The 6,000-nt window shown below is 48.7% G+C and overlaps 1 protein-coding gene across 2 annotated transcripts in view; it reads right to left on the reverse strand.

Annotated features, from left to right (window-relative positions):
- The window catches only part of UBAP2 (ubiquitin associated protein 2), a 118,583-nt gene extending 116,635 nt beyond the window's left edge, over window positions 1-1,948 (reverse strand). Inside the window, exon 1 of one of the 2 annotated variants that reach the window (XM_046664225.1) lies at window positions 1,848-1,948. The gene's annotated coding sequence lies outside the window, so the exon portion shown is untranslated. The remainder of the gene's footprint in view (window positions 1-1,847) is intronic. The other variant, XM_046664226.1, reaches the window with a different exon arrangement.
- Between the last annotated feature and the right edge of the window lie 4,052 nt (window positions 1,949-6,000).

Here is a 6,000-nt window from a genome sequence, read left to right on the forward strand (position 1 = left end):
CACTGCACAGGCTACACCAGTTACCAGGAAAGGGAAGCAGAGGTGTTATTGTTGTTCCAGCCTTGTTCTAAAGGCAGCTCCATGTGACTACTGCTGGTCCAGCCCCTATTTAAAGAGAGAGCCCAGAGGAAACCAGAGCAGCAGGAAACAGGCAGGAGGGGTAATGACCACAACCCTTTCCCAGGGCCTCATTCCCATACCACCACTTCCAGCCATATTTCAATCACAACAAAAACCTCCCTTCCCTGAAATGTTTCTTAATTACTGAGGGTCAGAGACAACAAGGCAGCAAACAGGGGAAATCAGAGCTGTGGGAAACAAGCAGGACACGGGTGGGGGGAAAAATCTCATCACACGTGTGAACCAGACAGACATAAAGAGGAAAAATCAGGAGGAACACACTTGAGGAAAGCAGAAGAGCAGTGCGGGAAACTAATCAATTCTGCCTAATAAGAGAAGCCCTCACAGCAATGGGAGAACAGCACTAGCCAAGGGGCCCTGCAAACAGGTTAGAGATGTTGGTGTACTGGAAGACTCTATCATCCCGAGAGCACAATTTATTCCCTTTCCTAAGACAGAAAGGCACCACCCCAGTCGAGGCACCCAAAGCCTCGGATACAGTAGAGCTTACATATTATGTTCCTCTATCTTCTGCCTTTATTAGATAAACTGACACTAAAAATTAGGAAAGTACAATTCATGGCGAAAAGGGAGGAATACACTAACTACTGACATACCCCTTGGTTTAAAAAGTACTATCATAACGAAAGAGAAAATAGAAAAGAACTGGGTTCACCCAAAAAGTTAAAGTTAATTATATGCCCTTCAAATAAAAGATGATCTTTGGATACCTTATGGAGACCTTAAAAAGCGCTCAATTGTTGGGACACACAGGTGCTGAAGAAAGTAAGCCTAAATATTGGCAGATCACATACCTCGGATATAAGTAGAAACAATATCCAACAGAGGTGGTAGTAACTACAGGATTATATCCAACAGGAAATAACAGGAATGATGACGGGATCAACTCCCAAGGACACCACCAGAGTGGCTGCACTTAAGATGCCTAGGCAACTAACTAAATGGAAAACCCAGGGTAAAAGGTGGGAAAGCCGAGTGGGAAAGTGATCCTGCGGCAAAGAAAACTGAGATGCAATGCACCAATGAAAGAATAACATCTTCAATACGTATGGTAACAGACAGCGCTTTAGTTTACCAAGCGCTCTCAAACCTACATTAAAGAAAAGAACCGTGACACAAGCAGACTACAGGAACCGGGACTGAGGAGGAAAACTGAGTCCCAAGACTCTGACACCCAAGCCTTCCAGGCTAAAAAGGAGAAGTAGAATTGAACTATGCCTCCAGATAAGCCGGGAAAGGTTGGCGAGCGCAGAAGTTGGGCTCGGAGAGGTCCAGTCCCAGGACTAGGACAGGCGTGGAAGCGGAAAGGTGGTGAGGATGGGGAGCGACAGCGTGGCGCGGGAGCTCCAGCGGAGAGGCAGGGAGGGACAGTGGTGGGAGAGAAAACCACACCCTCCAGGGCAGAAACCCGAAGGGGGGGGGAGGGGAAGAGGCCCCCTGGGGCTGGGTGGGGCCGGGCCGACTAGGACCAGGGCAGGCAGGAAGGAGCCCAGGGCCACCGGCGCGGGAGAGGAATGAGGGCGCCGGGCCTGGGCAGACGAGGAACACATGAAGCCGGTGAGGGAAGCTCGGCCCGGTCCTCACGGTGGGCGCCGGGGCAGTATGAAGGGGGCTGGAGGAGGGCAGAGCTGCCCCCAGGACGGGGAAGCGCACGCCGCAGCTCTCAGGGCCCTGGAGCCGGGAAGGAGAGAGAGGGCGCCAATTACCGCTGCCGTTCTCGCTGGACTCAGGACCCGCCGCCGCCGCCGCCGCCGCTCGTTACCTGCCAATGTGCCTCTTACAAAGCAGCGGCGGCGGCAGAGGCGGCCCGGCCCGTCACGTGACCTCTGCGTCACGGCTGAGGGAGGAGCCAGTACACGTCACTCGCGCGCCGCCCGTCGGCCCGCCCACAAAGCGCGTGGCTTCCTCGGGCCGCGGCGCACAGCGCGCGAGCCCCCAGCGCCCACTGGGGGAAGCTCGGGGAGGCAGTGCAGAAGGGAGAGTTTACGGGATTTTTCGGACTGGGAGTTATCGGGGTCGTAGTGGCCACCGCATCCAGGCTGCCCACAGCTGCAGCTCGTTGTCGCGCTGTGATGACCTCACAAGGCACCGCAAGTCGCTCCCCGGCGGCCGCCTTCCTCTCGTCACGTGACATGGTCCAGCCACCCAAGGCCAGCCTCGCCTCCCAGCATGCTGCGCGGCACAGGCCGCTGCTGCCGCAGCCTCCGCGCGCGTTGAGAGACGGTGCGGCTGTGACCCAGAGCCGAGGGGAGCCCGAGACGGAAGGCGGACAGGGCTAGCGTCTGAGCCTGACAGCAGCGGGCGCCGCCTGCCCGACGGCGGAGCGCGGTTCTCGCGGGGAGCTGTCGTCCGGGCGGGCGGGCGGGTCCCGCCACCACGTTGCGGGGCTGGCGCCCCACCCCGCCCCCTGCGCGGGAAGACGCCAACGGCTGGCCGAAGTCGCCGGTGCACGCCGCAGGCCTTCAAGGGGACCCTCCGCGGGGCGCCAGGGCCTCGGGGCTTCTGTCTTGTTGAATGTGACACAGAATTCTGCATTCCGGAGAGCTTTCTGCGCGAAAAGACTAACATTTGTTGAACGCCTGCTCGATGTCGGTCGTTTATACAGCCACTTTTATTAACTCATATAATCAACCGTTTGAGGCAGGCACTGTCCCCGTTTTAAGCGTAAAGAAAGGATTAGGGAGGGTCCCAGTTTCCAGGCTTGAAGAGACCCAAGCCAGATTTCCTATCTCCAAACAATGAATAACCCACCCCCCCCGAAAAGATCTCACGTGTTTTCACTCCAGGAATTAAGCGCAGAGAGGGAGATAATGGTTTATAATCCTAGCATAGCGTTTTAAAGTATTTTCTCTTTTGCCGGCCTGTCCTTTCCTCAATTCGAGCTTTCCTCTCTGATAACACCACTTCACCAGGTTGTGGAAATTAAATGAGATTAAGTAAAGTACTGCTTGGCACATTGTAAACCCTCAGTAAATAATAGTGATTCTTTTCGCACCCTCTACGTACCCTTTGGGCATGACGTCTAAAGTAGGTGGGAAAGGAATCAGCATGTCCTCATCTTTGGTCAGGGCTCTATGCTAACTGCTAACTTACTTGCTAGTTACTAGTAGACCGGTTATAGGTTAGGTTATGTGGTGAAAAACAATTGAAAACTTAAGAGGCCTCCTCAATTCAAGGGAAGCCTTTGTTATGCATCTGAGTTGATCAGAGAATGGTCAGGCTGTGCCTTTGACAAACAGAACTTATTATCACGACCATTCGACCATTCGTGTGTAGATGTATCTTATCTCTCCCCTTTTGACAGTGAGTTAGAATTGTGTCTAGTCCGTTCAGTCTTCTCTTTGTATTCCTGCTTTATAGAAACTCGTGGAAGAGTCAAAGATAGAAACTACCCTTGAGAACACAAGAAAATTCTGAAAGGGCATATGCAAACCTGCTAACAGTTAGCTGTCCTCTGAGGAGTGGGAAAGAGGGTTGGTGATTGAGGGGGCTGGCCGAAAGGGCCTATAATCTATAATGTTTTAATTTCTTACATGGAGAAGGTACTGGTGTTTTAATTAAAGATTAAGTTTAGGAAAAGAGAAACCAGAGACCATGTGTCAGCTCTGACCTTGAACAAGCTATGTCACCTCAGCAGGCCTCAATTTCCTCTTCTGTTATTGTATTAAAAAACATCTATCTTTTCTATGCCAGACATACTGTGCTGGGTGCTTGCATTAAATTATCATTTATCAAGGGAGAAGGCCTACCTAAGATCTAGGATCAGAGAGAAAAATAAGAGCATCAAAGTCCTAAAACCTCACTGATTGTAGTTGTCACCACCTGGATGCAGTAGAAGTATCCTCTGGCAATAGTCTCCCCCAAGGGATATCACCACCACCCTTTTCCACCCAGTCTGACTCTGAGACATCGACTCTGAGTCTAATTTCACATCCTGTAACTGCAAAGAACATCGCCATCCCTTTCACCAGTTTTTGTTTGCTTAAGCACTCTTGGCTGGACTTAAGGGCATGATGTGATGGAAAATAACCTGGAGAAATCCTCAGACCCTGGGTTTTTAAGTTTGTACATAACTCAGGTGGGTGAAATCAGTCATTCTTAGATGAGGCCCATCCCAGAAAGAATAAGTAATAGGTGGCTGAGATTTAGGAAGATGGAATCAAGGTGTCTAAACTCCAAAGCAGAATTTTCACACTCTAGATAAAGCTAATCAGAGTTCAAGTCTAATCTACTCACTTATAGTAAAATAAATGATCATAATCAAATGCATTGTACCCTGCCTGAAGAATGTGACAACTGAGAAGGAATGGTCTGTATAGAAAAGAGAAAAAAAAAAATGAACCTTCTGCAAAAATGTACACCACGCAGGGAAAAGGGTGCTCTGACCAACACAGAGAACATCTGGATCCCTTTGGCAGATCTCTGCCTTTAGCAGGTAGAGATGGGTCCTCCAAGCCTATTAGCCATAAAAATCACTCAAAATTCCCCAAACTCTGTTCCACGTCACCAGCAACCTTCTGATTAGAATTTGGCTCCTCATAGAGGTTGCGGAGAAAAAGGAACCCTCATACACTGCTGGTGGGAATGCAAACTGGTGCAGCCACTATGGAAAACAGTATGGAGATTCCTCAAAAAATTAAAAATAGAACTACCATACGATCCAGCCATCCCACTACTGGGTATTTATCCAAGGAGCTTGAAGTCAGCAATCCCAAAAGTCCTATGCACCCCAATGTTTATTGCAGCACTGTTTACAATAGCCAAGACGTGGAAGCAACCTAAGTGTCCAGCAACAGACGAATGGATAAAGAAGATGTGGTACATATATACAATGGAGTACTACTCAGCTGCAAAACAGAACAAAATCATTCCATTTGCAATAACATGGATGGACCTTGAGAGAATTATGTTAAGTGAAATAAGCCAGCGAGAGAAGGATAATCTGTGTATGACTCCGTTCATATGAGGAATTTAAAATTATGGACTAAGAACAGTTTAGTGGATACCAGGGGAAAGGTGGGGTGGGGGGTGGGCACCAAGGGTGAAGTGGTGCACCTACAAGATGACTGACAAACATTATTGTACAACTGAAATTTCACAAGATTGTAACCTATCAATAACTCAATAAAAAAAAAAAAGAAAAGAAAAAGAAAAAAAGAATTTGGCTCCTCATGAAGATTTTCCTCCAGAGGTGTGAATGCGCTGTGGACCAGAGAACCCTATGTTATTTTGCTTGGCTGAAAATTGGTACAGTGACAATGACAATTTGGAATATACCACCAGTTTCTGAGTTATGTCTATGCCCAGAGCCAGCTGAGCTGTGGGCATGCTGACCTCTGAAAGCAGTAAACCAACAGTTAATGATACTGCCAGTGTGTGAAACCTGTGTGGAATGGCCAAAAAGACACCCTAGTAACACTATTGTGTCTCATTTCTCTAAAAGTCCAGTTCCCTCCTGACGCTACTAATAAATAACTTGTCCTTTATAAGCCTGTTTCTTCATTTATATAAAGGAGCTAATTTCTGCTTAATAAGACAAAGTCATCCCATTTGCAACAACATGGATGCACTTGAGGGTATTATGTTAAGCAAAATAAGCCAGACAGAGAAAGACAAACACCATATGATTTCACTCATATGTAGAAGATAAACATGCGGATAAAGAGAACAGATTAGTGGTCACCAGAGGGGAAAGGAGTTTGGGGGGTGGGTGAAAGGGGTAAAGGGGCACATATGATGGTGATGGATAAAAATTAGACTATTGGTTGGGGCTAGCCAGGTGGCATAGTGATTAAGTTTGCAGGCTCCACTTCGGTGGCCCAGGATTCACGGGTTCAGATCCCAGGCACGAACCTACAC

This window comes from Equus quagga, chromosome 6 (genome assembly GCF_021613505.1).
Source record: "Equus quagga isolate Etosha38 chromosome 6, UCLA_HA_Equagga_1.0, whole genome shotgun sequence".
In the NCBI taxonomy this organism is placed as follows: domain Eukaryota; kingdom Metazoa; phylum Chordata; class Mammalia; order Perissodactyla; family Equidae; genus Equus; species Equus quagga.